This window comes from Paroedura picta, chromosome 18 (genome assembly GCF_049243985.1).
Source record: "Paroedura picta isolate Pp20150507F chromosome 18, Ppicta_v3.0, whole genome shotgun sequence".
NCBI classification, from domain to species: Eukaryota; Metazoa; Chordata; class Lepidosauria; order Squamata; family Gekkonidae; genus Paroedura; species Paroedura picta.
The window spans coordinates 6,651,241-6,661,041 of record NC_135386.1 but is presented as its reverse complement, the minus strand read 5'-3'; the positions used below and the strand labels follow the sequence as shown (position 1 = coordinate 6,661,041).

At 50.0% G+C, this 9,801-nt stretch overlaps 1 protein-coding gene across 1 annotated transcript in view; it reads right to left on the bottom strand.

The window, feature by feature from the left end:
- Positions 1-673: 673 nt before the first annotated feature.
- The window catches only part of AP4E1 (adaptor related protein complex 4 subunit epsilon 1), a 117,212-nt gene continuing 108,084 nt past the window's right edge, over positions 674-9,801 (bottom strand). Inside the window, exon 16 of the mRNA XM_077318075.1 lies at positions 674-826. The gene's annotated coding sequence lies outside the window, so the exon portion shown is untranslated. The remainder of the gene's footprint in view (positions 827-9,801) is intronic.

The following is a 9,801-nucleotide window of genomic DNA, read 5'->3' as shown; positions in this document are numbered from 1 at the left end:
GCAACTAGCCCTGCAAAGACTAGCCAGAAATGTAACGGTGAACGGAACAGACATAGCCGCCCATGGGCTGAACAAGTAAAGCACTGATTTATCATCTGCTAATAAAAGCACAGACCCACCAGAGATGCTGAGTAAACCCACTTTTAGGTCGCAAGGGAACCTTAAATGGTGCCGTGTTTGTGGCTGGGTCCTCGATGCTTTAAATCTTTGGATTATCCCTTTTAAAGTAGAGGGCCAGGCGAAAATAGCTACCACAGGTTGACATTTGGAGCATAGCAGGAGGGAAACAGCACTCGGGTTCTCCATCTGTCTATTCCGGGGGTAGATCGGGCTTTTTAAAAAGATCGCTGGTGCTTTATTTATTTACTAGACATTTTTAAAAGGAAGAAGAACTTGAGTCCAGCAGTACCCTTCAGACCAACCGGGTTTAATTCTGGGTATCGGCCCTTGTGGACATGCATCTGAAGTGCGCATGCACATGAAACTTGGCTGGTCTTGACGGTGCCACCGGACTCTCCACTTTGCCCTGTGGCCTCAGACCAACGTGGCTACCCCTCCGGGATGTATTTATTTAAAAGAGTGCGTTATCACCAAACCCCTCCGTTGTACACAAAATGTAACAAGGCAGAAGCCACACATCTTACCTGCTCCTGGGATTTGAAATGCTGCATCTACAGTTACAGAAAGATGCTGCAGGCTGCATTAAGTCCTCATCGGAGAGCAAAGGCCAGAGCATAAACGGAAACAAACGAAGGCTGAAATCCTACATCTCATTAGATCGGCTTCCTGCAGTCCTTCCTGCGTGTCCAAACATAGGCCGGAGCATCTAAAAATAAATAAAAATAGATAAATGAACGGCACGGGAGCGAGCCCCATTGAATTCAGCTGCACTTACATGGCTGGGATCCCATTATTTTAAAATGGGAGTGGCTAAGAGTGGCAGCCTCTAATCTGGAGAACTGGGTTTGTTTCACGGCTCTTCGGCCTGCAGCCACCTGGGGGGCATTAGGCCACAGTTCTCTCACTCAGCCCCACCTACCTCCCAGGGTGTCTGTTGTGGGGAGGGGAAGGGAAGGGGATTGGAAGCCAGTTGGGAGAACTTGGGTCATGCACAGTTCTCTCAGAGCTCTCTCAGCCCCACCTACATGACAGGGTGTCTGTTGTAGGGAGAGGAAGGGAAGGCTGCTTTGGGCCTCCTTCAGGTAGTAAAAAGTAGGGTGTAAAAAGCAACACATCTTTTTCTTCATTTAAACTCTGCTTTTCTCCCCAATGGGAATACAAAGAAGAGAACGGAGGGAAGGACTGCTCGCCCTCCCTCTGTTACATGGCCCATTTGGAGGGGAGGAACCTCTATAGAAGAAGAAGAAGAAGAGTTGGTTCTTATATGCTGCTTTTCCCTACCTGAAGGAGGCTCAAAGCGGCTTACAGTCGCCTTCCCATTCCTCTAGAGAGGGGGGAATGGGGAAGAAGAGCTGTTTTTTTTTTATATAGCCTGCTTTTCACTACCCAGAGGAGTCCTAGAGTGACTTACAAACCCCCTTCTTCCCACAACAGACACCCCGTGAGATATGCGGGGCAGAGAGAGCTCTGTGAGAACTGCACTGTGAGAGCAGCTCCGAGAGAACTGTGACTGGCCCGAGCTCACCCAGCTGGCTGCATGTGCAGGACGAGTGCGGAATCAAACCCTGCTTCTCCAGCTCAGAGGAAGACCTGGTTTTTAATAACTTCCCAAAGCGGCTTACAAACACCGCTCCCTAACTCTCCCCACAATGGATACCCAGTGAGGCAGGTGGAGCTGAGAGAGCTCTAAGAGAACTGGGACTGAGAGAGCTCTAAGAGAACTGAGACTGGCCCAAGGTCAGCCAGCTGGTTGCATGGGGAGGAGGAGTGCGGAATCAAACCCGGCTCTCCGGCTTGGGGTCTGCTGTTCATCACCACCACGCCACCCTCCAGAGGCGACAAGCTTCTTCTCTGGCTGATTCATAACCACTCAGCCCCCTACATGTGCCTTGCAGACGCCAGGCCAATGAACTGTAACCTTATGCCCCGCGAAAGACGACGCCGGCAGAAGGGAGGCCGCTGGGGAGAGGGGCCGTCCGGCAAACGGCACAAGCAAGAAGGGATGCCTTGCAGTCGGGGTCTGGGAAGAATTTTTCCCCGTCGGGTCCTAAAATGCAGACTGCGTCGGCAGCCAGCAGAAAACAAAGCGACAAGTGTGACGGAGGAGGCCGTGTGGGAGGGGGTGCAGAGGGGCCCTGCGGGAAACGGCCCAGCGATATTTGCTTTTGAAATGATTGGGTGCTCGTCTGATGCCATGAAAAGTTTGGCGGGGGAATAAGTCCCACCCGGGGTTTCAACTCTTGCAAATGTGCGTACGGTTGAAGCCGCCTAGGATGCAATCCTCAATAGAGTTCGGCCCTTCGAAGCTCATTGGCTTCAACGGGCTTCGATGGGTAGAACTCTGCTTAGGTCTGAGCAGTGGCCTTTCGTAAGCGTGCAGGGATTCGAACCCAGGTTCCTCCAGTCCGGGGCCCCATCACCCAGGCTCATCGGCTTGCCTCGATGCTCTCCAATGGGACGCGGGTGGAAACTGCTGCCTGTCCCTTACATCAGGGGTAGTCAACCTGTGGTCCTCCAGATATTCATGGACTACCATTCCCATGAGCCCCTGCCAGCAAATGCTGGCAGGGGCTCATGGGAATTGTAGTCCATGGACATCTGGAGGACCACAGGTTGACTACCCCTGCCTTACGTGGTGTATCCAAAGCCTACCCCTTCTGCCCTTGTAAGTTCCACTGAGTTAACGGCCACAATTGTTTCTCTCCTCCCTTTTTCACGCAGAGTGCTCAAAATGTGGAATTCCCTGCCAGAGGATGTCGTGACTGTCAGAGGAATAAACCGCTTTTATGGGGAATTTGATTCATGGAGGTTCATTCGGTCAATGGCTACTGGCCGTGGTGACTGAGGGGAACCTCCACATTCAGGGGCACTAAGCCTTTGAATCTCAAGAGTCCAGAGGTATGTTCGGGGAGGCCTCGGCCTCTATGCCCTGTTGGCTGTCCAGAGGAACTGGCTGGCCACTGTGTGAGGCCAGTTACTGGACTAGATGGACCCTTGGTCTCATCTAGCAGGGTTCTTCTAATGCCCTTATGAAGGCCTCGAACTCTCTCCTTGCTACTGGCTCTCCAGGGGAGGCTGCTGGCCTCGATGGATGACTGGCCTGACCCCGCAGAGCTCTCCTCGTGTTCAAGCCACCTACGCTGGCAGCTGTCACAATACCTTGTGACAGTAAGTTCCATAAGCTTGCAGGTGCACTTTCTTTGGACAGCCCTTAGTACCAGTTTTAGGAGACAGGGAGAAAAATTTCACTCATCTCCCCCCCCCCCCCCCGCCCCCATCATCACCTAACATTTCATACCCCTTTGAATTCACAAACACAAACACACACCCCGAAACGGAAAAAAAAAACACCCGTTGAAGAAGAAGAAAACCAGCGATTCAGTGGAGCCGGGCCTGGAGAACAAAGAACTTGGATGCGATGGTTAAAAATAAGACCCAAGTCCCTGGCAGCCGGAGGAGACTCTTCCCAGAAAACTTGCTCACAAGTCCTGCAAACAATCGACCGCTTGTTCGCGAGGAGGAAAGATGAATCAGACAGGAAAGGTGACCAGAGGGAGCAATCGGACAGGACCGAAGCGCGCGAGGAGAATGAATGAATCAAACGGAACCCAGATTATAACTTGCCCATTCATGGCTGCGAACCAAGGGAGAGAAGCAATCGGCTGTTCTGTGACTTCATTCTCTATTTGTGCTTTCCCAAAGGAAGTCCTCCTGAGGCCAAAAGGGCTTATAGGAGAGAGGTCAGACTTCAGGTGAGACTTGGGGACCCCCTGGAATTACAGCTCGTCTTCAGGCCGCAGAAATCAGTTCAGCTGGATAAAAGAGATGCTTTGGGGGGGGAAGTGTATGGCATTGTGCCCGTGTGACATCGCCGTCCTTCCCAGGATCCATCCCCGAATCTTCTTTCTTGACCAGGGATGTGCGCAAACTGGCTAACGAACCAAAATCCGGCAAGAATTTGGACCAGGGTCACGGTTCACGAAGCAGTGTTCGCAAGCTGAAGAACCACTGTGAATTTTCATGAGGTTTGTGGCGATTCGTGAACAGGAGAAAGCATGGGCTTAAATGCCTGCTTTCTGCTCTTCGCGACAAAGAACTGTGCTCAGATGTTTGGCTTAAATGGCTGAGAGCCATTTCGCTCCCTGCTTTCTGCTCACAGCTACTTTTGGCAGCGAGCAAAAAGCAGGAGGTGAAATGGCTGGGGCTCACTTAAACCCCTGCTTCCTGCTCCCCCTTTGGCTTTCCGTGGGGAGCAGAAAGTAGAGGGAAAGTTGAAGGCTGCTAGGAAAAGATAAAGACCCAACATGAGATGAGATGACTCAATCAGCCCTTCTGTTTGCAAAGATTTGAGCAAGGGTGTAACCAATAGGATGATTTGGGGGTCATTCATTCATAGGGCCGCCATAGAAGCGGTGCACAGAGGCCAAGAACAGGACAGAGAGGCTGAGGCTCTGTGACTCAGAGGACTAGTGCCTCTGCATGTGGAGGTTCTCCGCAGTCATAATTGTCATTGCCAGGAGCTCTCGCCTTCTTAGCATGTGACCAAAGTTCAATAGCCTCAGAATGGTCACCGTTAATTCATATCCTGTTTTTCTCCCCACTGGGACTCAAAGCAGCTTACAACCTGACCCCCCCCCCCCATATAACTTAGACAAAGAAAAGTTTCCACCATCACCGGTTCTTCACAAACTCTTAGAAGTTTTCTTCCTGCAGAACTTCGATAATAGCAGGAACGCGTTCAAGGGCTCTTAGAAAACCAGTCTCTTAACAGACTGGCCCAGAATATCTGGATCTTATCAGGTCTCTCTTTATTCTAGGAGGCCATTTGGACACTCAGAGCTCCTTTCGAACCTGCTAAGGACTCCCGACACCTTCCCATGAACCACATGAGATTGCTAACAGGAAAAGGTAGGTGCTGGCTGTTTACTCCGCACTCAAGGAGATAAGCCCCAGCACTCCTCTTCCTCCTCATTTGCCGCTGGAACGTGTTCTGAAGGACTTCTCACCAGGGGAGGACTGTAGAGAGGGAGGCGTGTGAAAATGCAGCTGCCCGGCCCTGCAGATGGGAGCGCAGCTGTTTGGCTCGAATCGGGTATTTTTAGCAGCTGCAGCCCCGACGGTGCTGGGGAAAGGGCGATAAAAGCCATCTGCGGGGCCTTTTCTTCCTCCCTCTCCTGGGCCAGCGGAGCAGCAAAGAGGCAGGAGTAGGAGAGGGAAATCAAAATGTCAAAATTCTTGCGTGCAAAGAGGAACTGCGGGGAGGAGGGGGGGCAGTCGGGGTGGAGGACCTTTCGACCCCCGGGTCAACAGCGTAAACACGGTGCCGTTTTGGGCAGGGACCCACACGGCCTCGCCGCAGAGACATCTGTTTGTGTGAAGATGTTTGGGCCCCAGTTGCAGATAGGCAGGTGTTCTGGGCTCTGGGTCAAAAGACGCCGAAGGGACCGTTGTTTCCGACAGCCAGGGCCCAACGAAGGAAGACGCAGCTGCCAAGAAGTGCCCATTGGGCTTTTTTTTCTTTGCCCTGGCCTCAACCATATGCCTGGCGGGATAACGCGGTTTTGCAGGCCTTGCAGAACTTTGCTAGTTTCGTTGGGGCCCGGGTTTCGGCCAGGCTGGGGCCAGGATTAAAAAAGGCCCTGCCCCGGTTGAGTCCTGATGTTCTTATTTTGGGTCAGGGATCGCCAACATGTCTTTAGTAGAAGACCTCAATGTTCATCTGGGGGCATACTCAGAGACAGGCCATACCTGATTATAGAAACATGCCCTGAAATACAGTCTACGAGACCTCCCATCTCACAAGGTCAGAAAAGAGCCAAGAATTCCCACTAAAGGGAAGGAGAACAGGATGAAACGTAAGGAGAGGCCTAGGCGGAAGATGCTGAGTGCCAGATTTTGCCAGAGATTGTTTTGACCTCCGCTGAGCCTGTGAAGTACAAAAGCAGTTTTGAACAAGAAAGCAAGAGAGGCCAAAAACAATACCTGGAGAGTAAAACGGCACATGAAACAGGAGAGGGGAAACAACAACTTTTAAAGAGGTGTGTGTGGGGGGGGGGGGAGGGATAACACACTGAAGGGCCACGCGTTCAAGAAGGCAAACCGTTGCATTTTGGCAAAATAAAGTCAGGGGAAGTATGCTCAAACCTTCCAACTGTTGATTGGAGAGGGGAGAAATTGATACGAGTGGTTTTTTTTAAAGAAATAATTCTGAAAAGCAAATCAGGTTTGCGGTACTTGGCTTGCATCTTGGAGAGGCCCTCCTCGTGCACGGAGAGCTACTTGTACGGTATCGGAAAGATAATTGCTTCTGCTCTGGGTTGGCGGTTTGTCTTCTTCATATCTGATTTCTTCAGTAAATAACCCGAGACTTTGCTACAAGAGGGTCCCCACTCCGGCTGGCGGGCCGCCAGCTATGCAAAACTGAATTTCTCAGGATGCTTTTTTTGTAAAGGTAAAAGGGCTTTATGATAACACCACGCTTCTGAAAGAATGCTTTAATAAAGAGAGGGAAGGCACAAGAAATGGAAGGTCAGTCCACGATAGGATGTGGAATAGTATACTATAGTATACTATAACAATAATATTAGTAATAGTAGTAGTATTATCATCATCATCGTCATTAGCATTATTTCAGAGTATTCCCCGCCACTCCCAAGCGGCTCGTGGCGGGTGGCTATAGTCTGAACAAAATCCCCAATAAATCTCCCATTAAAAACGCAGACATAAAAACACATAGATCCATAATCACAAACCAAAAGAGAGAAAAAACGGCAGAAAAAGCAATTCAGACCACAATCCGTTCCCCCCACTATAGCACGTGCTATGGGCCCCACAGTGTTTTTGGGTCCCCCCCCCATGGACCATGCGTCCCCCCCATAGCTTCTCTACTCCCCCCCTTTCCCCTCTTTAAGGACACTTGGTGACACCCCCTTTTACATTGTAGCGGCCCCTCTGCCCCTAGTCTGGCAGTTCCTCCTGCTAAGGCCCTGCGCATCCTTAAACTGCCTTTGGTTCAATGGCCCACACAAATCCTTAAACCACTCCTATGAAATGGGGGACAGAAAGCCACTTGGAATCACAATGGACAAAGGTCCATTTGTGAACTTAGAGGAGACTACCTCGGGTTTCTTTTTTTTTTACGGCATTAGAAAGAACTTTGTGAATTCTCTAGCAAGCCTACACACGCCAAAGAATTTTCTCAGACCGAGCCAGAGAGCCTTTGTGGCGAACAAAACTCCAGTTATTCTGCCTTGATGATACAAAGTTCCAGGAATTCTTTTGGCGTGAAAGGAACCTTTGCTCAACTGAGTTTTGTTAAAACAACAACAACAACAACAAAAGATTTCGCATTATTTCACCTCTTTAACGCTGACCTTATGAGATGCGTTCAAAGACACTTCCCCCCGCCCCTCCCCATGTCATCATGGTCCCCAAATGACATTTTTTTTTTGCATCGATAAGTCAATGGAACGCTCGGACAAAAAGAATGCTATACCAACAATTATTCTGTGCCGCTACACAATTTTGATACAGCTGCTGCGTTGTGTATTTTTAGCCAAGTCAATTGGGACAGACTGGGAATAAGGAAGGCATGACAGGGATTGGGGGTGGGGGGAGATGATCACATGTTGTGAGAATTTTCAGAAAGTGAGGATCACATGCTCTTAGGCAGGGGCATCCAGGGTTTGGCATCCTGTTTGCCCTTCCAGCGATGCTCAAGAATGTGTTTTGTTTTCATGACGTTGCCTTACTTTCTTTTACCATTGAGAAAACCCTGAAACTTTCTTCAGGCTTTGAGGAAACTCAGAAGTGGTGGGATCCTGCAGAATGTGGTTGGGAAGCAGAGCTGTGGACACGCCCACCCTGGGCCCCTCCCCTTCCAACCTCTTCCAGGCACATCATTGGCCATTTTGGGATTGGGGGGGGGCAGGTCTGCATGAACATATATGGTCATAAAGGTAAAGGTATCCCCAGTGCAAGCACCGGGTCATGTCTGACTCTTGGGGTGATGCCCTCCAGCGTTTTCATGGCAGACTCAATACGGGGTGGTTTGCCAGTGCCTTCCCCAGTCATTACCGTTTACCCCCCAGCAACAAGCTGGGTACTCATTTTACCGACCTCGGAAGGATGGAAGGCGGAGTCAACCTTGAGCCGGCTGCTGGGATTGAACTCCCAGCCTCATGGGCAGAGCTTTCAGACTGCATGTCGGCCACCTTACCCCTCTGCGCCACAAGAGGCTCTTCTATATGGTCATATCACCTGCTAAATGTTTAACAGATGTTATTAATAGATATTGATGGCTAGGAATTGATACATATCCAGACTCTGCTCAGTCAAAATGTTTACCCAACTTCAAAGCAACGGGGGAAAGACTTTAGAGGAGTGGGTGGCAAGGTGAGGCTCTCTCTGTGTTTGGTGTCTACGGCTTTCACTTTTCAACCTGTCACCTGACATTTTCCCCCAAAGCACATTCCTGGTGGCTCAGACACCCTAAGACCAGTTGGCCCTTAACTTGGGCAGCATGTAGAGGATCATCAGGAAAGTTCTGTGAGTTTGATGCCACAGAATTCACTCTCTAAAGCAGTCATTTTCTCCACGCGAACTGATCTCTCTAGTCGGGAAGATGTAATTCCAGGAGATCAGGTCCCACTTGGGGTTGTAACCTAAGGCTGAAGTGATCTGCTTGAGAGAAAATGGGCACCATAAACAAGGTGTGCTTGATTCTCCAATGCAGGCTTTCCCAACCAGTGTTTCCTGAAAACCTGGGGTTTCTTGACAGCCTTGGAAGGGTTTCCTGAATGAGTGGCGTGAACTAATTTTAAATATTTTAATGTGTTAAATATTTTGGTGGTGATAAGACCTTATATCGTCATGTCAATCCCCCTCCAAGTTAGCCAATGATGGGCCTAGAGGGGCGGGAAGGGGAGGGGTCCCAGGTGAGCATAACTGCAGCTAGACCTCCCAACCATATTCTGTATGATCGCACCATTTCTAAACCTGAAGAATGTTTAAGGGGTTCCTCAGTGGTAAGAAAGTTGAGAAAGGTTTCTCCAGTGCCTTGCGTGCTCCTCTGTAATATTTACATCCCGACCACATTTCCCAGAAGACGGTCTGACTTATTTACTAAGCAGCAGGGGCCCCACTTTTCGCTTGTGGCTCTAGGTGGCTTATAATACTAAACTATGAAGAAGCTTTATCCTTAGTTGGACTATTGATCCATCAAGGTCAGTACAGTATCCTTGGGGTGGGGCGGGGTGGGGGGTCCCAGAAAGAGAACTCTCTTCCCTATCGCCAGCTGTCACAATGGGAGACCCCGGGAATGGACCTGGGACTTCTTGTATGTCAAGTCATTAAGTCACAGTCCCTCCCACCCTCTCTTCCTGAGTAGTATAAGCAATGCACAACATGTAATATGACATCATCGTACAGCAGGGGTCCTTCCCTATCCTCACCCCCACTCGCTGGCAGTCTTCAAGCAAAGGTTGGATACACAGTTTTCTTGGATGCTTTAGGATGCTTAGGGCTGATCCTGCGTTGAGCAGGGGGTTGGACTAGATGGCCTGTATGGCCCCTTCCAACTCTATGGTTCTATGATTCTATGAACATTGAGCAGGGGGTTAGACTAGATGGCCTATATGGCCCCTTCCAACTCTATGATTCTATGAACATTGAGCAGGGGGT